Below are 27,152 nucleotides of genomic sequence, written 5' to 3' on the forward strand. Positions count from 1 at the left end.
TTCTGGTGGCTGCTTCATGGTATCTCACAAAGCTTAAATAATCTGAAACTGCTTTCTTTTAAGATGACAGTGAGTTCACTGCATTCAAATGGCCAACACAATCATCCAATCAATCCAGTAGAGCACCTCTGGGATGTAGTAGAACAGGAGATTCACATCATGGATGTGCAGCCAACAAATCCACAGCTGTGTGATGCTATCATATCAATATGGACCAAAGTCTCTGAGGGATGTCTCCAGCACTTTGTTGAATCTATGCCATGAAGAGTTCAGCCAGTTCTGAAGGCAAATGGGGGTATCGAATAAAGTCTCCGAAAAGCGTATGCCTGATGTGTTTATTAACGTATAGTTTTGATTTACTAATGAAGACAAACAAAAAAGATGCGCAGAAAAATTGTTTGAGTAAAGACCTGATTCTGTAATAACCTCAAGGTCATAGTGGTACAAATTTGTCAAACACATTCATCCTTTGTACATATTGCTGTGGTGCTTCAAAGGAGGCGTATCGTTTCCCTTTGAAATACATTCCGTCCATAGTGTGTCTGAGTTTTAACAATTGTGCTTCGTGCACACTGATGAGGTGACATAAAAATGAAACCAACACACTGAGGCTCATTCAACCCTTCTAATAAATTCCACTCTAGATAAAAAACATGCAAAGCTGTTGCCTGCTGCCCACAGCTGTTTGGCTCCACTATAACAAGCTAAAGTTACAAAAATAATCATTAAACATATTTTTGTATTTTTATTTTATTTGATATGTTATTTTTATTATTTCAGGGAGTTTAAATGTATTTATTTAGACAAGTATATTTTATATTGACAGTTGTACTCCTTACAATAGACTGCCATGTAAAAAAAAAAATGTAAAGTGATAAGATTCATGATATGATAGAGCTGTCTTCTGACAAAATTAGACCCATATTCTTCTCTTGGATCAGTGTTTTGTGTTCTTGGCAGAGGACAAGCTGAGGTTACGCAGGTGGGTCTTCTCTTCTTCCACCTCCCTCTCTCTGACTGGGCTGATGATCCAAAGCAGACACATTCACGAGGCAGCTTTTTAAAATACTTCACCAGACAGTGCATGTTCCAAGAGACCTGGAACGAAATCCAAATCATTATGATACTACTCATACCCACCTCTTCCTCATCCAGAGACACAAAGCTGGCTCACGCAGACACAGTACTCTTCTTTCTCCCCTTTTGTGCCTTATTCAAAGAAACCTTCCACTGATTTAAGCAGTGTCTCAAGGTGAGAAACAGAAAACTGAGACAGAAAAGGAAGAGGCGACCTGTGTTCAAAGTGAGAAGTGTAACACCTGTCAGTCTCGGAAGGATATTAGATCATTTCTCCATTTTTTGAGGTTCTAAAGTAACTTGCAATTAACCGTCGAGCCATTTTGTGTTCAGACGAAGGCTATTGCTTCATCATTACATTTACAAATGTATGAATAATAATGACTGCAATATATGCAAATGCAATGTATGTATTATCTAAAATCTGTAACATGTCAACTGGTTAAATTACAAGATTTGTTTTTGATTTAAAGTAGTACACATTTAAATGCAAGACACACACACACACACACACACACACACACACACACACACACACACACACACACACACACACACACACACACACACCTACACACACACAAAACAGTGAGAGATTAGACAGTTAAAGGGCTTACTTACTCATCAATAGCCATATTCAGTATTTTCTAAAATATTTTAGGATTAGTTGCAGAGACATATGTGACACTTATACATGGAAATTTAAATACATACACACAATGTGCCCTTTGCCTTGAATCAAGGAGCAGCATAGCATCTAAATGTAATTACAGGCAGAATAGTTGCTGCGCCAGATTACAGAATCAATTTCAACAAATCCTAAATAACAAGCATGTGACAGATGTTGCAATGTTGTCTGGTCCCTAAGTAACATAGTAATTTTTAATAGATTAAGTAAATCACCCTTTGGCTCATTTAATCAGTCAAACTCCTCAGAGTTTGTGAATGGAACTAGAACAAGTTGTGGTGACGCTATAGTATTTGTACTCTATCAGTTTTTCGTATTAGACTACATGAATACACAGTTAGAACATCTAAATGAACTGTGAAGAAAGCAGTAGAACTGGAACAACCATAAATCCAACACTGGAAGACAAAGCGTGTGTCTACATGTTATTATATGTCATATAATATGGAATATATAATATGTCACTCAACATATTATTGTAGGGTCTTTATCTCAAAATATAAAGTGCCTTAAACTGATTGTTATTGTAAACTGAACTCCAAAATCTTTTCCAACTTTTAATTTCTTCTGTAGCTCAATCTTTAATGTTAATGACCTAAAATTCTGCTGTGGATAGAACATAACTACATCTATCTTCACTGCCCAACATTATATCCTCTTCGTTGAAACAGAATCCCTGTGACGCACGAGACAACAGCTCAGTGGTTCCATTACGCAGCGTTGAAATACAACCAATGTGTCCCTGTGGGTCCTTATGGCCCAAAAGGAAAAAAAAAACTGTTATCAGAGGACAAATTCATGTCCTATTGCCCTTCAAAGTTGTGCTGTCTTGTGTTACTATAGTATGCAGGCACTAACATAAACAGACTTAAAACCATTGTCTAAAAAAGACCCTGCTAAACGATTATGGAGGTTTGCCATGTCATAGAGACTACTGACTACTAAAATAGACTATCATGGAAAAGTGAAGGTGATTTATAATTACACTTCAACTTATTGTTTTTTTTTAATACATATATCTCAAATATTTTCCAAGATCAAGCAACAAAGTTTTATACAGAAATGTTTACCTTATGAAAAGGTGTGTTGATTTATGCATTGATTTATTGATGCTCCTTTACAACAAATTACTGCACCAGTGTGGTGTGTTATGGAGGTGTTACTGCTAAGGTGTTACTGCAGTTGCTTTCATAGTGGCTTTCATCTTCCTCTTGGCAGTTCAGGCCAGGTTAGTTGGGTCAAACACAGTAATAACATGGTTAACAAAACAATGCTAAAAAAGGAAATCTGCATCTCCGTAAAGCTTGTCAGCAGATGGAAGCACGAGTTAATCTAAAATCTACTTGTAGATGACAATGTTGACTTTGGACGTGATAAAACACTGCAAACTGACACCACTGGTCATTGCAATGCAATTCACCACAGAATGCAGAAACTTCACACTGGACTTCAAACACCTTGGATTCTGTGACTTTTCTTCTAGACTGTATGGCCTTGATTTCCAAATGATGAAATGCAAACTTTATCTTTATGTGGAAAGAGACACTTCTCGTGGCTTTGGTTGAGGAGTGGCTTAACATTAGGAATGCAAGAGTAGCCTTGATGTACTCAAACCAGCTTAGTGCACTCTTTGTGAAGCTCTCCCAACTTTTTGAAATAACTTTTTGAGACAATGTGTACCTTTTGCTACCACACTTTCCTGTCCACTAAACTTTCCATTAATCTACTTCAGTACAGCACTCTACCAACAGCCAGCCTTTTCAGCTATCATTTTTATGGCTTAACCTTCTTGTGGAGGCTGTTGATAACTATCATCTGGACAACTGTCAGATCAGAGTCTTCCCATGATTGAGGGTGTGTGTAATGAACTGGACTCAGAGATACAGTTTTTGCTAGTAAATCATGCTGAATCCTACACACTTGGCCTTTAACCTTAGTATGGAATATATCAGACAAAACATAATGGATTAATTTGCCCAAAGTTAACAACAATGAGGATACAACAGATTTTCTAATAACACCAGAATAGCTTCACTGCACCCTGGTATGAACTGCCCAAGTCTCTGGAGCTACTAGAAATATCACCCATCAGTCTTTTAAAAAACATTTCCTCTTTTGGTGTTATTTTGATTGTGGCGAGTGCTGTCTAGCATGTTGGTTTCAAAATGTCAAATAGGTGTTAAACCATGTTGAAGTCGTTTTCATGAGAACAAAAAATAACTTGAAGAATGGTAAAAGGTTTGTAGAGACCAGTGCTGTTCAATAGCATATTAACTTTTTTTTTTCTTACCCAATACAAATTGTGCATAATGGGGACTTCTAGACAAATCAATGAGAAGTGACAGTGATAAGAAAACTCTTTTAGTTACCGGTGTTATGGTCTCGAGGATAGACGCACACGCTCCCTTCCTCTCACTCACTGTATTGTTATGTTTGAGACGTGTTGAACCGCATGTCTTAGCAGGTGTGTGCTGACTGTATTATGCAGGCTTATGAAGGGCAGATCCAGGCCATCCCCTGCTTTGGATGGCAATTTGCATTTTTATTGCCATTGTCACATCCTCAGTTAATACACCATTGACTCCCGGTGCCACCCCTGGACCTGACGGCATCACCTCGCTATCCCACCCGAAATGAGAGCGCCTGCAGGGCCCTGGATCTTCATCGACCGGAGCTCAGGTACCAGTCGACCTGGCATTCTGAGACGGAAATTGAGTGTCTTCTCATGTTAATGTGGACTTTCCATTAGGAAAGATGATTGATTTGTGCTGTGCCGTTGCTGTGAATAGGCAATAGACTGGCACAATAAAAGAGTGAGATGGAGCTTTGTGTGCAGGTGAGGCCATATGTGAACTAGACTGTGACTGAATCTGGGTGCTGAAGATGGAGTGAGAGGGGGCTGGGGGCAGAGACGAACACAGAGATGAGAGATGGAATAGAAAAAGTTGAATGCAGGAGGGTGAAGGTTAGGAGGTGAAAAGGAGCAAAGGAGCAGTTGAAGGTTTAGAAGTGTGAAGGGATGGGGAGATGATAGTGCGAGGAAACTCTCATTCGCATTCATTTGAGCCGACTAGATGACAGAAAAGAATTAGAGGTCCTAAAGACATTTTTCTTACAGACTAGTCTTCTAAAGTTTCTTTTTGTGAGGCAGTTGAATGAATAACAACTTGAAAAGCAATCCATTTCAAATGTATAAATCTGTAACACAGTGCTAATGTATTTACTGTCAGCTTGTACATGCACTGAGAGTTCATCTGGATTAAAACATGCTTTGGTCACTGTCCAGTTAACCAAGCAAATGTTTTCGCTTTCTTTTACTGTGAGTTGAGTGGGATTCAGCAACTTTCCCAGGACATCTGCTCCCAACGCCCACGTTCACGTCTTCATCCAATAGAAGTGCTTAGTTCACCCCAAAGACCAGAGGGTGCTCTGCAATGATTGGTTGCCTGGGCCAGGGCCCAGAAAGGGAAGGCTGAGCCCTGAGAATTTTCCGAAACATTTTCTTTGCTGTCTTGGCTTTCGCCAACATCTGTTTCCAATCAACGTTAGTAAAAAGGCCGCTTTTCTTTCTCCCTGATGTCTGGGGTGCACACACATGGACATATATACACAGACACATACACATACGCACTCTTCTCAGTCATCTGCATTCTTATTTGTTAACATAGAGGAAATTTTATGTTTTTGGCAACATTAAAGATACTTCTTGGTCAAGTTTATTTAATTATACCAGTATAGTATTTTACTATCTTTACACAGACAATTTTATGCTGTTATTTGATAGATAGCAATGATACATCATTATTCTGTTCATGAAATAGATCTCAATGAATTGAGTGAGAGCAAACATTGTATAAATTGGTAACATTTTCAAAATGTACACACTCGAACACATGTTGAACATCCTTGCAACTGCTGTCCTCAGCACAGCATCCTGTCTTTTTCATGATTAGTACTAAAGTTCAGCTTCCTACCGCAAGTTTTATGTGTTTTGCTACTGCTTCTTACTTTCTATCTTTGAGTCACAGCTCTGCCCTCCTGTGTGGTCATTGCTGTTGCTTCTATTGTATCACTTTTGACTGCAAGTCAACAAACTCCAGAAAACCCTGTTTATTATAGCAGGTACTTTCCACAGATATTCAGAAATAACCATAGTGATTCACTGTATCCAAAGAGAAACACACAGTGTAAGCAGCAGTTCCTTCAGTTCTTAGCAATACCTCCCCATTAGTAAGGCTGCCTGTGTTATTTCTGCCAGCAAACTACTTAATAGGCTTTGGCCCCCTTGGCTATACAACCATGGGAGAAATAACTTGGAAGTCATAAGGCTGGTCAAGTGAAATTTAGGAGTTCTTGCAGACAGTTTTTTGGAGCAGCTGGAGCAAACTATAAAGGCCAGCCCAGCTACAAATCTAAGCATTTTAAACAGGTAAATATGTTACCTTTGATGAAATACACAGTACTGAGATTGAAAGATGATTCAAACATGCTTGAATGCCATTATATTTACTTTTTGGTATTGTTTGAAATTACATTGTAAACAACTGTTAGTATAACAACTGTGTCATTTAGTGTAGATAAAGATATAACTAGCAGCTGCCTGATTTTGAGCTTCCTCCCAATGACCCTTGACCCTGAAGGCTATTGACTTTGTGATCCTGCTCCTGCTGGGCACAGCTTGATTTACAGCGCAGTAGTTACTTGGTCTTTGAATGTAATCCTGGGTCAGACTGAGCTAATAAATCTGAAGTGTGCAACTTTTGTTGGTATTTTTGTAATCGTTTCCATAAAGATTACATTTTTTAATCACAATTTCTTAATTTCATAGCCTCTTTATTTGACTGTTACGGCATTTAAATATCCTGCCTGCAACACATAACACTGGGTTTATACTTCGGAACATGTTACAATGAGTTACATGTCTGTGTTAAAATGAAACTACAGGTGGTTAAGTGTGGAGGTTTGAAAGTTTACATGAGACTTAATAAACGTATGTATAATTCTGCAATGCAAAGCATTTGGAGACAAGAAAATGCCAATCAAAAGTAGTAAGCATTGTGGAAAAGGAGAATTCATATCTCTGCTGACTTCTTGCTCTACAGAAGTGTATAATCATACCAATTACCAATGATTTTTTTTAACAGAGCCTTTATATTGCTGTCAATCTCTCCTTAGTTTGAATGACAAAAAAGTCACTTCCAATTACCTTTGCCCATGCCAGGCATTTCACAGATGAATGCCAAAAGAAAGAGAGGCTGATGATGGTGGAAGAATGGATTAAAAAAGAAAAAATGGCTAAGGGTAAGCTGAGGAAGCGTGAAAGGAAAGGTGTACACTTTGAATTCAATTTAAACCAGTTCCCACAGAAACCTCCCTTTGCATTTCAAAAAACAAAGCAGGTTGATCAAGTGAAGATGTGTAATTTTCATGCTTTATTTGGGCTTTGCACACATGATTTGCACAAATAGAATCTTTTCCATCTCGGAGGTCCCTTTACCGAGGGGAAGGCAGAATCTGAACCAAAAATTGAAACATTTCTTAAAGGTTGCCAAGCAATACATAGTCACCATGCTCCAATGTAGCATTTCTTGTGCTTTATTTCCTGTTGAAAAGGTTTGATAACATCAGTGTTTAGTGGATTTTTACAAATGTATTTACTTCCTAATTGATGGTTTTCATGAGGGTCTTTTATCTATTCTTTATCCAGCTTTTTTTCGTAGCTTCCTTTAACCCTTGTATGGTGTTCGGGTCTGTGAGACCCGTTTTCACTTTTATTCAAAAGAAAAATGAAACAATTAATTATTTTTTCAACCTGAAATTCATTGGCTTTGGCTTATTTTCTGTGAAGAACATAAATCCGAACTAATTTTCAATGACCTCATACGGTACCTCCCCCCACGCATTTACATTACATACAAGGTGTTCGGGTCCACTGGACCCAGGTCTAATAAAACTGTTGAAAGTGAAGGTCCTGTGTTCCCACACTCTGTCTTCCTCCTTTCTGGTGCTGCTGATAGTGTTTTCTTCCCCTCCTGCTCCCGCGCAAAGTTGCAACATTGTTGTCTGCTCTTACATTCCCACACATTTTACCCTCTTTCTTGAGGGATCCAAATTTTATTTTCTCATACTCTGTCCCTCCTGCTAATTAGGGGCATAATACTATAAATAAGACTTTGCCAGTGTGGTTCTTTATCACAACTGATCAAGATGGCAAAAGATTATCTGCTGCGAGGGCCATCCAATTGATTTTGGAAGAGAGAGGGGCTTCGGATGATGATGTTGACAAAGAGGTTTCAGAATATTTCACATTTCTGAAAATTCAGAGTCTGACAGTGACTTTGAAGAAGAGGATGAGGTTGAGCACCATTTAGTAACAAAACGAAGACGAGTACCGCATCTGCAGCCAGCTCCAGGACCAGAACAAGCCCACCAGTCAGCAAGTGAAGAAATATGGATGTCAATAACTGGTGAAACTGAATGGTCTTCTTGCCCAAGAAATGCAGAGCTGTTACTGTGATAAGCCAGGGCCAACACGGCTGACAGTTACTCATGTGCAGGACATCAAGTCTTCATTTGAGCTTTTCATCCCAGATTCCATCCAGAAAATTATTCTGGATTGCAGTAATCTAGAAGGAAGGTGTGTTTTTGGAGAGAGGTGGAAGGAGATGGACCAAATTCATCTAAGAACTCCAAAGGCCTACTTTGGGGTTCTTATCCTTGCAGGAGTTTTCAGGTCCAAAGGGGAATCGACAGAATCCCTGTGGGATGAAGAAACCGGCACGAACCTTTCCGTGCATCAATGTCTCTGGAAAACTTCCACAAAATTTCCAGGATTATCCGTTTTGATAACCGAGACGACAGACCAGCTCGACGGCAGAGAGACAAGCTAGCTGCCATCAGGACAGTGTGGGATAAGTGTGTGCACCACCTCCCCCTGTTTTACAACCCTGTGCCTAATGTCACCATTGATGAGCAGCTGATCCCATTTAGTTGTGAAACATATTGCTTCACGTGTAAATGTGTTGTGTCTTTCCACTCACGCCACTTGATTATAACTGATTTTTTTTTTTAACATTTTATAAAAAAAAAACAAACGAGAAGCACATGAATTCATAAATATGATCTAACAAAGGTAAAGGGAAAAAATTAACCATGTTTGCTGTTCATATGGTTTGTAATCGGGATGAAGTGAACATCTGTTGAGTAATTTAACATAAAATTGTTTGATAGTGTTAATTTCGAAAGCCAAAACTCTAGCGGGTCCACCAGACCCATGAACACTGGCTGAGTAACAAAAATATGAACACCACACAAGGGTTAAAAGGAGGTAAAGGGGATTGACAGCTGATTAGAAGCAATTATTGGTTTAGCACTCAGCTGCTCATTTGATGGTAAGCTGTAAATAATCAGTGAAAGCATTTCTGTTTAAATGAGATATTTTGAGGTTGTCTTTAAAAACATAGTCAGTGTAAATACACCAAAGTGATATGTAAAGAATAACGGAGAAATCAAGTTTCACAGCACCTGCTGATCTGCAGTTTGTAGTGAGAAATGGCATATGACGTGTTTCATGAGATGTCTCAGGCTCTGTTTTGGCTTACCTTCTGGACAACGGGTCTGAGAAACTGTCTCGTGTGGATGAGCCCAGCATATGATTTTTCTGAAAAGATAAATTAGATTGGCATTAAGCAAGAATGACAATGAGGGAATAATAGCATTATGATTCAAATATATTATTTACTGAGCAGCCTGAAAAGCAAAAAAAAAGTTAAAATAACTAGAGAACTGATCGATTTTAGCATACACCCTTATGCATCTACAAAAATGACTGAAGCACACTGTTTAACCTTTGGCTCTTGAGAGTTTAGAGCTTTGTGTAAAAGGACAGAAACACCCAAGAATTGTGTGAAAGCAAGTATATACAACATGTGTCAAATATCTGTGCTCTGATAGAACAGTTAAATATATGTTTTTTTTAAGTATCAGTGTTATAACAGCACTAAACAGAGGAAGAGTGCAAGCACTAAAAAGCTACAAGTAAGTATTACATAGGAAGAGGACTCCTAATCAGGTATGTATATGGATCATCACAGCATTATGTTGATACACTCAGCTATAATTTGGTCAACAGAAAATATATTAACCTCCTAAGACCCGACCTCTTTCATGGCATGCATTTTTAATTTCTCTTTGCTATTTGGGCTGATTGGGACCTGATGAATTTAAAAACAAAGAATTATCTTTTTTTTTTAACCTGATTTTTTTTTTCTGAGAAAATGAAAACCACGTATGCGGACATTCGTTTTAAATTTCGATAGAACAATATATAATTTCCTCATAAGTGGATATCAGGCCCTTGCAGAGCAAAATTTAGTATTTTGGTCTAGACAACCGAAAATGTGACGTCCACATATGTGGACGCCAGGTCCTAGTTAATGAATTTAAAAGAAAATGAAGTTAATGAGAACATTAAAGATTCCACTAAATTCCTTCCTGATGTTATACTGTATAGCATCAATCTCAGCTATACTTTGTAATTTATGGCAGTTAGCAATTTTAGCATGCTAGCATGCTAAACTAAGATTGTGAATATGGTAAAAACAACGACAACAAAAAACCCCCACCCTCTTTGTTTGCATTGCTACTGTAACCATGTTCTACAAAGCATGCTCAAAACACCACTGTGCCAAGTAGTCTCGGAGAGCCATTACTGTAGATGTTTGGTCTGCGATGCTTTATGTAATTATAATAATAGAGACATTTAGCAACTTGGATCTTCGCTGAACCGAAAAAAGCAACTTTCCCGGGCCGATAATGTCTAAGCTAAATTATTTCTATCTTGCCAAAGCAGACTGTCTGATCGTGTTCCAGTAAAACAATTATAAAATCTCTATAACTCAGTTGGAGTAAATGCATCATGTCGATTTAGAAGACGTTTTAGGAGAACTTTTAGGAGTAGACAAAGTCCCATGATTCTCCTCTCGACTTCCAAGCTTTATTTTTAGTTGTGTCGCCAAAAGTCAGCAAATACCTGCAAAATCATCCATCCATTCTCTTCCACTTGTCTTTATCAGGGTCATGGTGACAGTTTAAAATATGTGTGAAAGTTTAAAATGAAACGTAATTTCAACATTAAAGTCTAAACAAATATAAGGAAAACAATGACTAACTCCCTTGTTTTCAGGTGTACAGTAAGTGACATCAGTTATAAATATACGTGACTATTTCTCCTTTAAGTGTAACCAAAGAACATTAGTCATTTTTAATGAACTACAAATACCCTTGAAACCCACGGTCAGCAACATCTTGCCTGTATATACATGGACATGCTAAAAAACTCTCTGTGGTTGCTATATAATCATGTGTTTACTGCAAGTCTGCAAAAATAGTCTTATTTTTTTTAACAATAATACTGGTGGTGTGCTCACATCCTCCCCTTTCTCACAGTGTGTGAGAGTCATATGACAATGTGCCAAAAAGCTCTTGTTCAGATAACCACAAACCAATCCCCACGCCCCAACTCGCAATCACACACAGATACAGGGGGCAATCCTTGCTTACGCTGCTTCCCCCAAGGCTATGACATTGCATGTATCTCGAAAAATCCAAGAAACCTGAGTAAATAAACTGTTTTCCCAAGAATCCTTCTCTTTGACAGCGCAAGCATGACTCTCCTTGTGACTCAGAACTAATGTAAAGCAGACACTTGGCGATCTGGTGCCAACTGGTCACTCTTTCACTGAGACAATGAAAGTCAAAGATAGCATAAAGCTGTGGAGAGTGTGGAGGGGGAGTTTTTCACATGGCGTGGAGGGGAAAGCCACGCCTCAGGTCACAGAGTTTCCCATACAAGGATTTGCTCCCTCACATATGGACTGTGAATCAGTGCCCCTCTCTCAGCTGAGAGAGGGGGTCTGTATGTGAACATATAGCAATCATGACGTCTGATTCCTAATTATCTGCACAAATAATAATAATAATAATAATAATAATAATAATAAAAGCCCTTTCCCCTTCTTGATTTGATCTACTCTCATAAACACATTGTGACACAGAAGGTGCAAGCTGTGGAAAAATATTCCCATTCCTATGGCAAGAATTTCTTGTGAAAACATGCAAAAGCCTTAAAATTATAATGCTTTCAAAGCCTAGATGAAGGTCAATGATCTCTTTTTTTCTTTCCTCATGTTTTGGCGTTCTTATCCTCTCTGCTGATGCAAAGTCGATTTATCCGTCATTGTGTGAGCATTTGCGTGTGTTTGGCTTGTTATAGCATTTGACACTGCACAGACGCTCCTGCTCTTTGTCAGCATTACAAGGGAACAAGCCCGAGATTACTCACCGAGCCACCATGCAGGCCCTCACGTTTGCCATGGAGGTTGTGTAACTTTCAAATGTTAGCCACGCAGCTGGAGAAGAGTCATTACACTTGAAGCGGTTGTTAACAGTAATGATTATAGCAGTGGCTTGTTACAAAAGCGGTAAGAAGGCAAGAAACGATATGGGTTTCAAAAACTGCAGGTCCGGCCCGGGAAAACAACTCTGAAGCCAAACAGATGCAGAGTGTATGGAGAGCTTTTTAAGTAGTAACACAAAATCACGAGTCACTGATGCAATGCAGCCTTACTCATTCCCACTGCAACTTGTGTGGCAGTTTGTGTTTGGTCTGAGCCACGGTGAAACAACATGGTAAAGAAAACAATCATGAAGTGAGCCTTCTGTAACGAGCACAGCCTGGCCTGCTTGATGCTGCAGCTGAGAGGGCTCCAGTGATAGGTTTTAAGCCCGGGACGTCTGCCTGAGCACACTCAGTGGGACACCCTCCCCGGCTTTTCCCACATCATTGGGGGCCGGGGAAGGGGAGGTGGGGGGTGGTGCGGTTGTGCTGAGGCGAGAGGTGGGCTCCTTGCTCTGCAGCAATCTTTTCGGGCTGTGGCTGGGAAACGCTACGGCCCACTGTTCTCACCATGTCCCCCTGTAGCAACTAACCCAGGAGAGAGTGAACAAGAGGGGGGGGCGGGCGGGAGCGGAGTTAGAGATGACAAGTGACACTGCTCGTGATTTTGGGGTAAATGTTTATTGAGAACTTGGAGGGATATTTGCTCAATTGGATTAACGTCAATGTCTCTCTGTCGCAGACGTTTTTGTGTACGTCTGTTTCCAAGCCGAAGTGAATGACTCACCAGACAACTGCATAATATTATCAACTCAGCGTGCCTACGCAACATGTGAGCCTCCTGCTTACATTTTAGCATGTATTCAGTGTCCAGACAGAAGTGTTGCTTGATTCACTGCATAGCATTTGATTAGTTTGACTTGAGCCTATTTGGCATGAGAGCATTGCGTTCATTGTTTTGTTTTGCCAGGTATACATCAGTTTATCTGCTCGTCCATAACCCTGGCTGAATTAGTGCCTGCATTTATTGATCAGTTTTATTCAATTGAATTCAGTTTTATTTATGTGGGGCCAAATCCCAACAACAGACGCATCAAGGCACTTTATGTTGTAATGACAAAATGTATATAATAATAATATATAATAACAGAAAACCCTGACCCGTATAAGCAAGCACTTGGCGAAAGCGGTAAAGAAAAACTCAGTTTGAACAGGCTCAGAGAGAGGCAGCCATCTGTTGCGATTGGTTGGAGGTGAGGGGAGGGAGACAGGACAAAAGTTAGATTTGCACTCATCTGTAACTATTACATGCTGAAATATGAGCATTAAATCACTCCCAAATTACTCTTATTCTATTTATTTTTATTTCTAAATGGCTTTTTAATGATAAATATGCAAACACTGATCCCTATTGTGATCAGTGGGAAGCTACAAAATCAAATTTTGCCCAGATCTAATTACAGTTTTACAGAGTACAGTAACAAAGAAACTAAAACAAAAACCCTGTGTAGAAGCTTTAATCCACTTCGCATGTCTTTATAGTTTGTTAGGAAAATGGGAAATAGGTGGAGCAATTTATTGAAGTACAAAGTGCAAGAAACAGAGTTTGCATAATGCTATTGCTAAAGAAACCAGTATTGGCTCAAGATTTTTGCACGTCACTGTACTTTTGTCTTATTTGTCATATAGTATGACATAAGTCAGATTGCGTGCTAACTATGAGACAAACAAGCAAGACAGAAAAAACAAACAAAACAAAACATACCTTCTGTTCGACAAGCTATGATTTAAAGTTCACCTTTCACTCATAAACTTGTCAGCTGTATGTCAGCAGAGTGCAGTGAATGGAAACAGTGGTTTTAGGCAACTGCGGCAGTCAGTTTGTGAGTGGGCATGAGCATTAAGTTCAGCTTGATTTGGAAAAATATCTATTGAGGATCATGACAAAATGTAAATTTTACTGCTCGTGACTTTTAAAAGCCTGAGGTGATATCCTAAGTGAATCTTCGTGGTTTACAATGTGACTGAGTGTTAAAAAATGAAGTTCAGTATGCTGCATAAAATCCTTGAGAAGACTGACACACAGGAGTGCCATCTTGCTCACCCTTGAAGTAATGAAGTAGAAATCGATGTGTTTACCTAAAGCCGCTACGGCACTTTCAGTTTCTGCAAACGTGGTCATACCTCCCATGTTGCGAATGAGAACGAGTGGGCGGCAGTGGCAGCACAGATAAGGACTGGTAAGCAGGAGGAGGAGGTGGGGTAGAAGGGTGGAGGGGGCTGTGTTTTGGGGTCATTGACCAAGCAACCATTAGCAACTTGCTATACAAGTTGTAAACACAATGTATTTGCAGTGGAGAGGTCACACATGCATATCAGCATGAACATGTACCTCTATTTATAGACACACACAAACACACGCAAAGTCGCAAACGCACACACAGGAATGACCAAGAGGATATATTCTGCTGATTGCACAAACTCTACTTTTTATTTAGTTAGAACTGCTGTCTCTCCCTCCCTCTCTCTCTCTCCGTGTTCGACACACGCACACACTTTCTCACTAAAAGAAGCACATACAGGAAGTCATATGACTTTTTTTTTCTGCACCCGCAAAGATGAACGCCTTTAACCAGCTCGAGCTAAAATATGAGCATTGTGACGGCCCTGCACCACAAAGCTCTCCAAACAACCATTTCTAAGAAAAAAGAAAAAAAACAAAACATTTTAATTAAAATTCTGTGGCAGTGTAGTGTGACATAATAAGTAGAAGTATTAATATAGTTCCTCAAACTTTCAGATGTCATTAAAAAAACAAAAAATAAAACCTGTTTTGACAGGGACTCACTACCTCTGTCTACCTCCAGAACCTCAAAGCCAATACATTTTCATCAGGACAGAGCTCACAGAAATGACGTTTATACTATAACCTCTACCAAACAGCTTCTGGTAAGATAGTCAAGCCAAGCATCCAAAATGTCAACAGAATTTAGAATTATTTATCACTCTGACAAGACCTCACTAAATGAATGAACGTGGTAACATTGTTGCTTAATGCTGGAAACTAGGCGATCTTGCCAATATAAGTGAAGTTGCCATACAATTCATATGCAAACTTGCATGCAGGTACGTTACTATATGTAACTAGCGAGTGAGGGAAAAAAGACAGATCAGCATTGTTCGAAAGGAAACTCCCAAACCGCTCGGGGTTTTCTCACATTGCTGCATTTTTCATACCTTGTTAAACATATTTAGAACAACGTTTACATGAAGAAATCTGCACAATGTGCATTCGTCACAGTGCAGAAGTTAATGTTTACAAAAGAGTGATGAATAATAATCGCAGTGTTGACAGTGGTTGTAAAAATAGGGCTTTCGGGTTGGAAAGAGTGTAAACGCTTGTGCGGCTGGGACTCGGGGCTGTGCGAGCAATGGCAATTTCTAAAATATAAAGTTTCTTTTTCATCATGAGTAGATGTCATCGGCAGGCTTTGTCAGAAATGAATGTCTGTGTTAGTGCTGATAAAGAACTGTGCAACTGGAAATACAGCACACGAAAGACAAATGTGTTGTACTAATGCTCCTGCTATTCTGAGTATATCTTGAAAGATATCTATCAGCTTTTTACAAATTATATTTGACTAGGATCTTTGTTAAAGCTCTTTGGCCATCTACCAAATCACATACGTTTATAAATGTATCTTAGTACTTATTACTCTTAAACCGTATGCAGGAAATTCAGATTCATGGCAAATTCTAAGCGTACAACTGCTGCAGAAATACGAATGAATTCCAGGGGTGTACATCTAGAGGCAGTTTATAAATGATTGTATTACACTGAAGCCAGGAAGGTATTAATGCACAGCATCTGTGCAAGTCAAGGGGTAAATCTATGTATTTCTGACCCAAGTTGTGTTTTTTATTTACCTATGAATGAATAAAGAGCTGATTTATCAAGTCACCTCTTGTGTTCTACGCTCTTTCATTCCCCTCCTCTCCTGTGGAGAATTAATCACTCGTCTGACACATCCACCAAAGCAGACAGGGAGGTAGACAGAGTGAGGGAGATAGTAAGAATGACGATGATGTGTGTGTGTTTGTGTGTGTGTTTGTGTGTGTGTGGGGGGGGGATAAGGGTGGCATGAGTCAAATTGAAAGCATATCCTTTCAACATGTTCTACCTGAGCATTTCATCTGTAAAAAGAGGCCTGGGGGTAGTGCTAGTGGTGTCACACCGGTGGTTCAAAGGCCCAGCTCAATTCAGTGATGAAAAAATCAAGGAACCTAAACCTAAACTCCTCAGAAACCTAAACAACTTCAACAGCTGCCAAGACTCAGAAGTATCGCAAAACCTGATTCCCAGCACCTGCAACCCTTCAGACGGCTCTCATTAAAATTAAAAGAAGCGCATGGGTCAACACCAAGGACATACTCCTCCCCCTTTTAAGAAGAAGGACTTGTGAACCTATGGCCCTCACCTTGTTTCTATATATATCTGTGTCCAGGTGGGACTGGATGTAGATGTGGCACCTGATCACCTTTTTCTTTCTCTTTCTTTTTCTCTACGTGTATGTGTGGTGTGTGTGTGTGTGTGTGTGTGTGTGTGTGTGTGTGTGTGTGTGTGTGTGCGTATTTGCTTTGAGCAAGAGTTTCCGTGCTCAAGCCTAACCCTTTCAGTGCCTGCTTATGCCTGATTCCCTGGAAACTCGATGAGGCTGAGCTGGAAATTCAATCAAACAGTGAAAAAACAGCTGCATGCGTGCATCTGAAGAGTGTGAGCCCTGTAATGATTTGGAAATCATATAACCAAACAACAACTGTAATTTCTTGATCCTTTTTTTTTCCTTGCAATGTGCACAAGATGTTAGCTGCTAACATTGCTTGTTTGGAATGGGAGCTCCCCAATCCGTCTTGCAGATCACCTGCTCTTTATGACTGACAACAGAGGTAACTGTGGCATTAAAATAGCTTGGGGGTGGAGGTTTATATTTTTGTACGAAAACAGAATATGATACAATCCTATACCAAAAAAAAAAGAAAAGAAAAAGAAACTGCTCAGTGATGATATTGCAGCTTGACCACATTATAGGCCCATTCATTTTAAGTGCAAGGGCAACAGGGGGTCATGTCTTATGAACCACTGGCAGGGTAGAATACCCCAGGCCCAGTGGGTTAACCTAACAGGAAACCTGGAGGATACACCCTATTAGGCCTCTACTTCCTGCTACTTTCAGGCATGTACAATTTATGAGCCGAGAGGTACAGTGCACCACTGCAGATCTGATGGATTTCCTCTCCAAAAGAACTGAGCCAGAGCATTCTATAAAAGAAAAATGATAAAAAAAAAACAGTCCAAAAAAAAAAGAGCCAGATAAGGTGAATAAAAGAACCATCTGCTGGGCACTCTGCAAAGCTTTGTGCCAAACAGTCTGGAAAGAATCACACATCTTGGCAGTACACTCTATAAATAAACTCTGATCCTTATAATTCAAATGAAATGTAGGAGGATATTAAATAGATCCTCTTGCCTCAAAGCCTCTTGCATATTAGTGCCAGTGGTTTTAATACAGCAAGAATCAAGAATAGGTGCTTATTAGAAATAACTCAAAACTAATAACAAAGATGGCTTTAGACCAGCTGCAGTCTTATATTGTGTCTCAGATCTATTTCGCAACAAACTGATACATGTTCATACTTCTCCATTTATTGAAGAGAGTTTCTTTTCTGTGAAAATGCTTTCAAATGAATAAGCAGGAAAATGACATAACTTCAGCATCATAGTGATGCAGGAATAGAAAGCCACAAACACAGCAGAGGAGTGAAAGACATAGGACCCAGTGGATTTCTACAGTAGGTGTTTTTGTGCGCTAGAATGATTACCTACCAATGTTGTATGGCTGCAAAAGGGCAATGAACACCCCCCATTCCTCGCCCCAAGTGTTCCTCTTAACACACATGCCTCTGTTAAAGTTCACATCTTAAAGTTTTTGCAGTTTGCTTTGGGGTTTAAAAAATCTGCATAAACTACCGTGTGTACGGTCCTGGGGTTTTTTTTTGTGTGTGTGGGTGACATACATTTGCCAAACCATCAAACAGTGTCTCCTGTAATCTGTCTGAAGCTTTCAGACACTTCACTTTCATGACGAAACATGTGCGTCTTCTCCCCCACCTTGTCGTATAGCACCTCGAACAACAGAGACGTTGTGCTGTGGTAGATTTTCTTTTTTTGTAAATCACAGAAATCGAGTGCATGCTGTTCTGAAGGCAGATGAAGTACTACTGCTATTAGTGCTACTGCTGCTAAAAATAACAATTATATTAATAATGAAAAATTAGGAAAAATAATTCATCAAAAAAACAATGGAAAAATCGAACTTCTAGGAATGGAAATAGAGAACCAGTTCTTGTAAAGAAGTGGTTGGTTGCCAGTTGTTCAGTTCCTTGCAGTGTTAGTCAATTCCAGTTATGAGTTCCACTAATGTCAGGATGCATTTACATGATGACGTGGTCCGTATTTTGGTTCAGAACATATCCAACATGGAGCTGAGGCAGAAGTGCTCTAAAGCATAGTTCTATTTCACAAGCAAAGACAGCGTGACGAATGAAAACATGGACAAACATTTCTCCCCAAAGCATGTAAGTAATTTGCACGAATGTAATGTCTTTGATACACTGCCTAGCGATGTTGGTGACTCTCAAAGTGGAACTTAGAACACAACATCCTCTGTCTTTAGCCTTTAACTGAAAGAATAGGAGAAGGCCGGTTATCCTCGGCAGTCTATGTGAATAAAGCTCAGTGGCTGTAAGAAGAACGTGGTTCTAACAGTGATCTCAATTTTAGCTTTTACAGTTTGAGCTTGGCATGAAGACGCAATAACAAAAATCCACTGACGGGGGGAGGATGGTCTGCAGGTGATCTACTAACAAAGGACTCATTTATATACAATGACATCACAAACCTTTTGGACATGATGCTATAATCACCCCCTACACACTGAGGTAGTACTCAGCTGTAACGGAAACCGAGTCAAGTCGAGTCAACTATTCTTATTTTTTCATGCCAGTTCTAATCAAATGCAAAATGTTTGTAGATACTTTACATTAAACATGTAATGCAAAACAAATCAATTTGTACTACACTTTTTTCTCTAACCCTAAGTGATATCTAAGTGATATCGATAATGAAATCAGAGTTGCAAACTTCTTATCAGTTTCCATCCATACTAACTTTATTACAGCCTGCCACTTCTGTATTGGTATCACCATCAGTAGACAAGCAGAATCAGGATAAATGGACAAGAATAAACGGCTAAAAGAGACATGAGAGGAAGGATAGCAGGAATGAGGTTACGTTGAGTTCGAAGGGGATTTAAGAGGGAGGATGGCTGGTTGGACAGTTGTGTAAAGAAGTATATCAGGAATAGGAGGATGAGACAGGAGATAGGCAAGCAGTCTCCATGGCTGTCAGAGATGATAGACCAACTCGGCATCTCGTAAGAGCCTGTCTCTGACTTTTATCAAGGTGCAGTAAAACACTGATCTCTGCATGGCTTAGATACAAACACGGTATTTCGCTTTTTCTTTTCCTTCTGCAAATGAAGTGGTAGAATATAGCTAGGCCCCAGTCCACGGGGATGCCTTTAAACATTAACCATAAGTAGTGAGTAGAGAGTGCAGGTAAAACAAAAAAATTACTAAAAACTTAATGATAACTTTACCATTGTCCAGCAAACGCGGCTGTTTGAAAAAAAAATTATCATTATAATTATCAAAATAAAAGGATCATGGCAGCACAGCCTGATAGACAGATGAGGCTTTCTCCTGGCAACACTTCCACTATCTTTAAGAATATTTTTTTCTCACTGTGGAATAATGGACTTCAACTTTTTTACAAATGGCCTTATAACCCTTCTCAAGTTGAAAGGCAGCCTAGGCTTATTTATAAATAACTCAGGGTGGATTCACATGATCCAACCCTAACTATACATTTGATCAATTAAAATCCTATGCAGTTTAATTTTATTTATATAGCACTAAATCACAAAAAGGTACTTTATATTATAAGCTAAAGACCCTACAATAAAACAGAGAAAATCCCAACAATCAGAAGACTCCCTATGGCCCTATATTCGGTTTAACCTTGCCACTTGTTATTTTTATGAGCTTTTCTTTTTTGTTTAAATTCTTCTTCAGAATAAATTCTTCTTCAGAAGAATTTCTAGAAGAAGTCAGAAGTCAACATATAGTAAAGTTAAAGTGCAAAGGTTAAAGCTGGTCATGGTCACTGGTCACTGTATGTGAAATTAAAGATTTTATTATCCCATCTAATATCTATTTTGATATTACAAATAACTTGATGCCATCACAGTATTGCAGTTTTTTACTGAATCGTCAATTTTGCTGTTTGTTTTCGAACATGCTAATAATCTGCAAAGGGAACATGCATCAGGGGCGGGAGGCATGAGAACTGAAACGTAGACATGCAGAACTTGTCAGCTCTATAAATGTTGTTTTAGCTTTGTTTCCGTGTACACTAGAATACTTACATACATTCCAAAGTCAATCCTACTTCACACTGTTGTATTAAGATATTTTTGTTGTTTTTGTTTCATTTGTTGTTAACTGAATCTCCATTAACAAGGTTGTGTACGTGTCTAAGCTCTGAAGTGTTTGTCAAATATCACATCAGATATTAAACTAATGATGAAGTCATTTTCCACATCGAAGTCTAAATTAGCACGACTCCCATTGGCTGTCTTCCAAACTGTATCTTAAGCAAACAAAGGACACCATTATTTAATGAAATAAGCAGTGATTGTTGTCACGTAGGCCTCAGTGACTTAACTTCAGTTGTCTGATTCAGTTAGCTGCACCTTGATACAATACAAATACAAGTCCTCTGAATAAGAAGATAATCAGCAAAAAAAAAAGAAAAGAAAATCCTCCCATTTGCCCTATATGAAGGCCAAAGCACTTGCCCTGTATCAAAAATAACTTGCCTCTCCCACTAACAGATGATGACATTTGGAGCATGATTTAGCCTTGTCGCCAAGTTAGTATCAATGTGGGGCCTTAGGTAAACACATTTGATAGGACCCAAAGGTCTCGCACCAGTATTAGGCTGAGAGGACAGGCAAGTGTGCAGGCCCTTGGCCCTACTAAGAATCAGCAGAAGCCAAGCAGGAAACATCTGGAAGACCCAGTGCAAACAGATGTCGGAATGAGATAAGAGCCCATGACTTAGAGTTCAGCCTCCCATCTCTGTATGATGAGGCTTTGTAATATCCAGGTGGGCTGTAGCAGTGACTCCAACAGCTCAAAGGTCCAAATAATCAAACTGCAGGGTTTTTTTCTTTCTTTCTTTTTTCTCACACTAGCATCTGGTCGGGCTGTGAATGTTGTCAGTAACTTGTGTTCCATTGTTCTTATAGTCTCATTTTGATCCATTGTCAGCCAGACTCTCATGAGACTCCCTTTATACAATGTTTTTGCCTCCCCGGGTCACCATTTACATCATTTCCTGCTATAGTTTTAACATCGGCTGGGCAACAAAGTATGCATGAATAGTTAGCCATTGACTTGTAATGCCAACACTTGAGCTTCATTGTTGTGCTGCGGATTGTTTGATTTGAATTCTAGTGTCAACTGTATTGTTTATTTTCAATTGCTCATCTAAACACTTGAGGCCATAGTTTATGAAAAACATAAAAGTAAAAAAAAAATTGGCAAGAAACTAGCAGAACCATGCATGCGTGTGAATGTAAATTCAATTTGAAAGTGTATCATTGTGCTCCAGTTTTTAACCCTTTGCCTTTCCGCTATCACAAAAACATATTCGCATCCTCCTTATCACTGTTGATTACTTTGCGTGAGGAACATAAAACAGAGAGGGAAAAAATAACAGATAAATTATGAAGAAAACTATGTCATTCGCACAGATGAGTAGAAGTCACAGGGGAGGTTTGGTTCCTGTTAAACTATAAAAAGGACTCTCTTGGGACATAAGATCTGAAGTGGAACTCACAGATTGTTCTGCAATCAGAGGCGACTGCACACCACCAGCCTGGATCTTCATAAACTGATAAATAACGGGTCCTTGGTGACATGGAAAAGTTATATAAAAGTTAGTCAGGGAAAGGTTATGAATATATGATTTCAAGAAAGTACCAGGTAAAAAGTTACCAAGTATTTCTTTTAACAGTCAATCAAACATTTATAAAGTTAGAGATAAAAAGCTAATTTGTCTCAAAAGTGAAAGTCTGATTTCATGTGCTCATTTCAACAGCAGTTACAAAAACACTGGAATTGCCCATAAATGTGAAGATATGAAAATTACCTAATGACCCTTTTGTTTCTTTCAGGACTGAAATATCGACTCATATACCTGATATTTATTGTCTTATAAAGTTCTCAGACTTGTTAACATGTTCAAAAGAACTTGATATCAATCAGCATCAATAAACTCCCACCAAAAACAAAATACTGTAGTGAAAAACTGTACAATCCTTTCTATTAAGGATCAGGTTAAACTTGGCATTTTAGTGTCTTATCTGTCTTAACTCATTCAATTCAACTCAGTTTTATTTATATAGCACCAAATCACAACAATAGTTGCCTCAAGGCGCTTTACATTGTAAGGTAAAGACCTTACAATAATACAAAACATGTTACCAAATGTCTGCGTGTTCATTTCTAGCTTGTTCATTGCCAGGAGCTGGAGCTCAGTTGGTAAATTCATTAATCACTAAAGATGGCTGATGAAATCATCATGTTGAGATTCAAGGGCCCTTGAGTAAAACAACAAACCCCAAATAGTAACCAATGTGCATTAAGTCTACAGTATATGATTTCTTTTTTTTTCTTTTGGACAGAAGCATCAATAAAATGTAATGTGCTATAGCACCAATCTGCACAAACATCTGGCATTAGCGTATCACAAACAGACACAAGATGCAAGTTTCTCTGCTTCACACTGTCTCAATCCCACCCTTTTACCCATGATAATTAAGAGCCAAACCACCCCGTGATGACCACTGGTACACCACACAAACAGGAAGTAGAGAAGAGGTCAGTGAATGAAAGGAGGAAGCGCTGGCAAACAGCAACAATGCAAGAGGAGGAAACCCTTCCATTATAAAAAGGAACAGACCCCTGCAGTGTGCTGTTCAGGGTCATGACTAGTGGAATGGAAGACAATAGGGGAACAAGGCCGCTGGCTGACCAGCGTAGGTGTGTTGTGTCTGTGTGGCTGAGATAGTAGAACGTCAAGGGTCAATGGAGACACGAGCAAAGCAGTGGCAAAACAACAATGAAGCGCATGATAATTCAAACCCCAGTGCTGAAGTACAGAGTTCACAACTCCTCAATCTTTTTGCTCAAGTATGTAAAGTATATGAGAAATGCAGTAAAACCCTTAACTGACCTTTGGCCAAACATTCAGTTGGCTCCGTTAATTTTTTTCATTCTGTTATGTCTCTGTGTGTATTTGTATGTATATAAAAATACATATATATTCAACTGTATGCTATGCGTGTGACAGATGGGGAAAAAAAGACACCCTGTTTTCACATAAAGCAGACTGTTCAGCTGTTAAGCGATGGACCTCCACCCAGTTTCAATGAAGCATCATCACAGCAGCAGCCAGACACTTCCCAGAGGAAATCCTTTGCCAGGCCAGACACAACAATATAATTATTATCACAATGTACCATCTGCCTCTGTTTTTTGACAGACTGAGTCAGTATGTGTGTACATATGCATATTTACTCTATGGCTATATGAGTCATGTGAGTTTTTATTTTCTTAATTGCTAAATAGAACCGTTTAAGGTTCAAACATTCTTACTTCAGTCACTCATGTTTTCACGGTACTTTGCATGCAATACATGTTTTTTGCAGAAATGTAATTAACTCTGGGGGGGCGGGGGGCTGAGGAGACAAATGCCGCTGACAGAGGAGACAAATCATACCTGTGGGTGAAGAACAACTCTTATCTTGAGAGGCAAGTCCTCAGATAAAAAATGACAAGTGTAATTTTGACAAAAAAAGAGCACAGGGTCTTTAGGCCTGCAATGGATCACACATCAATTACTATATTTGGATAGATTTTGACAGGTTTAAATGTGGTACATAAGCAGGTAATGGTTTGGGAGATAATGGAAATTTAACTGGTCTGAACACTGCCATACTGTCAAAAAGATAAATTGCCAGGTCATGAAAGGGGCTTAAACAAAAGAGGAATATTAGTTGACAAGCATGCATATATTTAAATTATTATTAGCTTACTTTCTTTACTGCAATCCATCATTTTTAGGTGAGATTACAATGTTTATCTGACATGTGAGATTGAAACTAATCACTGCTAATGACTGAAATAATTGATTAAAAAATACTGAGCTGGTGTGTGGCAGTGAGAAGGGAGGAGGCAAACGTTGAATTATCGGTAGCGTATAAAATACCGAATTACCATTTGTGCATTCAAATGAATCCTTGAGAAGTTGTGTGTTTAATTATATGTTGACACAAACGGTGAACACCATCTTCACAACGTGAAAAAGCGGTAATACAACACCTTGGCATGCCAAGACCTAAGCACAAACTAGTCCTTACACACCAAGGAGGAGGCTGAAGTCTCCAAGGACTTGGCTAAGCCAGGGGAGTATGTAACATGGAGGGCAATGTCCAAGGCCTTTCACCTTGAAGCTGTTAACAGTCAGGCCTGTGATCCCAAGGCCTGAGTTAAAGACCCCCTTGGGTTTAGGACCGTAACCAGAGAGTTGGAATAACAGAGGGGGCAAGCACCATGCAGTGATGTGGTGGGCTCAGTCCTACTCCCTGCTCGGGGCCTGGAGAGAGGTCACAGGGTAAAACTTTTTTCTTTTTTGCTGCTTCACTCCATCTCTCCTTTTCTCACTCTTTTTGACTCTCTGAAACTTAGATCAGTTTTGCATAAGGTTAGAAAGAGGTGGCCTGCTGGGGCTGGTGGTAGGTGGACACAGTGGCTTCCTTAGTCTTAACACATTTATCACTGAAAGCCTTGAAGGTGTGGAAGGAAAAAAGCAGCAAGTGTGAAGTGCATTTTTGTGTCACCGTATATGCATTGTAACTACTTTCTTCAATTGTTACAATTATTACACACAATATGCTCAGTTTCGTGTTTTCTTCTTCAGACACAGGTGATTCAATTTTAGCTTCTGATTAAATCCCACTTTTATATTTGGCCAGCTGCACCATTTAACCTCAATATTTAATATGAAATAATCTCAAATTTTAACAGCATAAAATGTTTTCAGCTAATATATACATGTTTTTTCCATACAGGTATTTTCCTACAGAACAGATTTGATAAATAGATTTTAAAAAAGTTTTGATTTTGTTTTCGTGCAGCACATCAGCAATTCTCTGGGCTCTAACAGGAATGAGGTGAACTTGTTGATTTACTCAGTTTGAGAATTTCAGACTTTGCAATTTGCTCACCAGGGGTCTCAAACTCGCCCGGGAGCCACTTATGGCCCATGTCACCCCGATATTGCCGTGGAGAATTATAATGCGATTTGGCCCCTGAGCTTAATTCTTTTATTAGGGAGAATTTGTTTGTTGTTGAGTGCAACGTTAAAATAAGTTCTTTAAAAAGCAAAAAATGATTTAATATGAGCAGAGAGTACAAACATGTTGAGGGATTGGTTGTGTTAGTTTAGTGAGAGAGTTGTCTGTAAAGAAAACAATTTTGACTAGCAGTCAAAAACGAATGTGCACACTTATGTCTGCATTTTTGTTTTGTTAAATACGAACAAAATGACAGCAGAAGTGCTGCCACGTGTTTGGCAAGAAGGAGAGTAACAATTTGTTTAGTTGGTAGTTCAATGAAAAAGAAGGCTTCAGAAAAACAATTGTGTTCACATTTGCAGTTTATTTGAAATTTTTTTTAAAAAACCAAACAAACACTACATTTTCTTGTTTGGTGGGGGGTTGTTTTTGTACTACTTGAACACTAAAGTGTCCCTCCAAAGAGATGACAGCAGTGGGCCACAGCTCATTTAAGTTTGAGACCTTTGCATTGCACCATCAGTTCCAAAGCCAACAAACCATGCACTTAATTTCCTTACAGAAAGCAGCCCCTTGCATAGCTAAAACTATCACTTTGAAAGACGAGTTTTCAATTGTGTCATGAAGACGAAACGTGCTTCTTCAGAAGAAGTGACTTGGGTGAGTGACGAAACGTTTCTCCCATTGAAAACATTACGTCCAGATGAACAGAATCAGCCTTTTGGGGCATAAGTAGGAACATGTAGACTAGAGGTTTCTACCGAATTGCACCCTTGTTAACAACTAACTACCACACCACACCTCATCTTTGCTAGTAGGCAAGCTTTATTTACAAATTTGTTAGCTAAATTCCAAGTTGTTTAACATAATAAATAATCTAGTATCGTGCTAGCTGATAAAGGTTCTATGCATGGTAATATTTGTAGTAACATTAGACAAAACAACTAGGTTTAACTTGGCTGTGTTATTTGCAGCTCGCATTCAACTGTTAGTTTTGAAAAGAGCAGGCTGAATAATTTACCGGCGACTCAGCTCTCAGGACAAATAAGCTGAGCCACCATAGCTTGCAATTCAGGTCAGCTAACTTATGCTCACATTAGCACAAAAAAGGTAAAAACATTTAGCCAGACAGGCGTTGCCAGAGAAAACTGGCTGGCACGATTCACTCTTGTTTATTGACCTATTACCCCATTAATGTTTTAGTACTACAGAACAGAACTATAAAGTGCTACCAAAACCCCCAATTATATTTAACATGCATTATGTCACTATCAGTGGACATCAGGGACAGCTAAGTCAATGGAAATATTACTGTTTCAGAATAAAAATGAACCATCAGACTTACTTTAAAAATGGGTCCGTATCACGCATATGTTGCTTCATTTTTATGTCAACATAAGGTGGATTATGAAGCGGTTGCAATGTATGCAGGCTACTTTAGCACAAG

At 39.1% G+C, this 27,152-nt stretch overlaps 1 long non-coding RNA gene across 1 annotated transcript; it reads right to left on the reverse strand.

Moving 5' to 3' along the window:
• Positions 1–321: 321 nt before the first annotated feature.
• Positions 322–27,152, reverse strand: LOC145419908 (uncharacterized). The gene is made up of 3 exons (XR_013901166.1): positions 27,051–27,152; positions 9,367–9,425; positions 322–1,098 (listed from the first exon to the last, which is right to left on the reverse strand). It is a non-coding gene; the product is annotated as an uncharacterized LOC145419908 (long non-coding RNA).

The sequence above is a fragment of the Astatotilapia calliptera genome, chromosome 14 (assembly GCF_964374335.1).
Source record: "Astatotilapia calliptera chromosome 14, fAstCal68.1, whole genome shotgun sequence".
NCBI lineage: Eukaryota > Metazoa > Chordata > Actinopteri > Cichliformes > Cichlidae > Astatotilapia > Astatotilapia calliptera.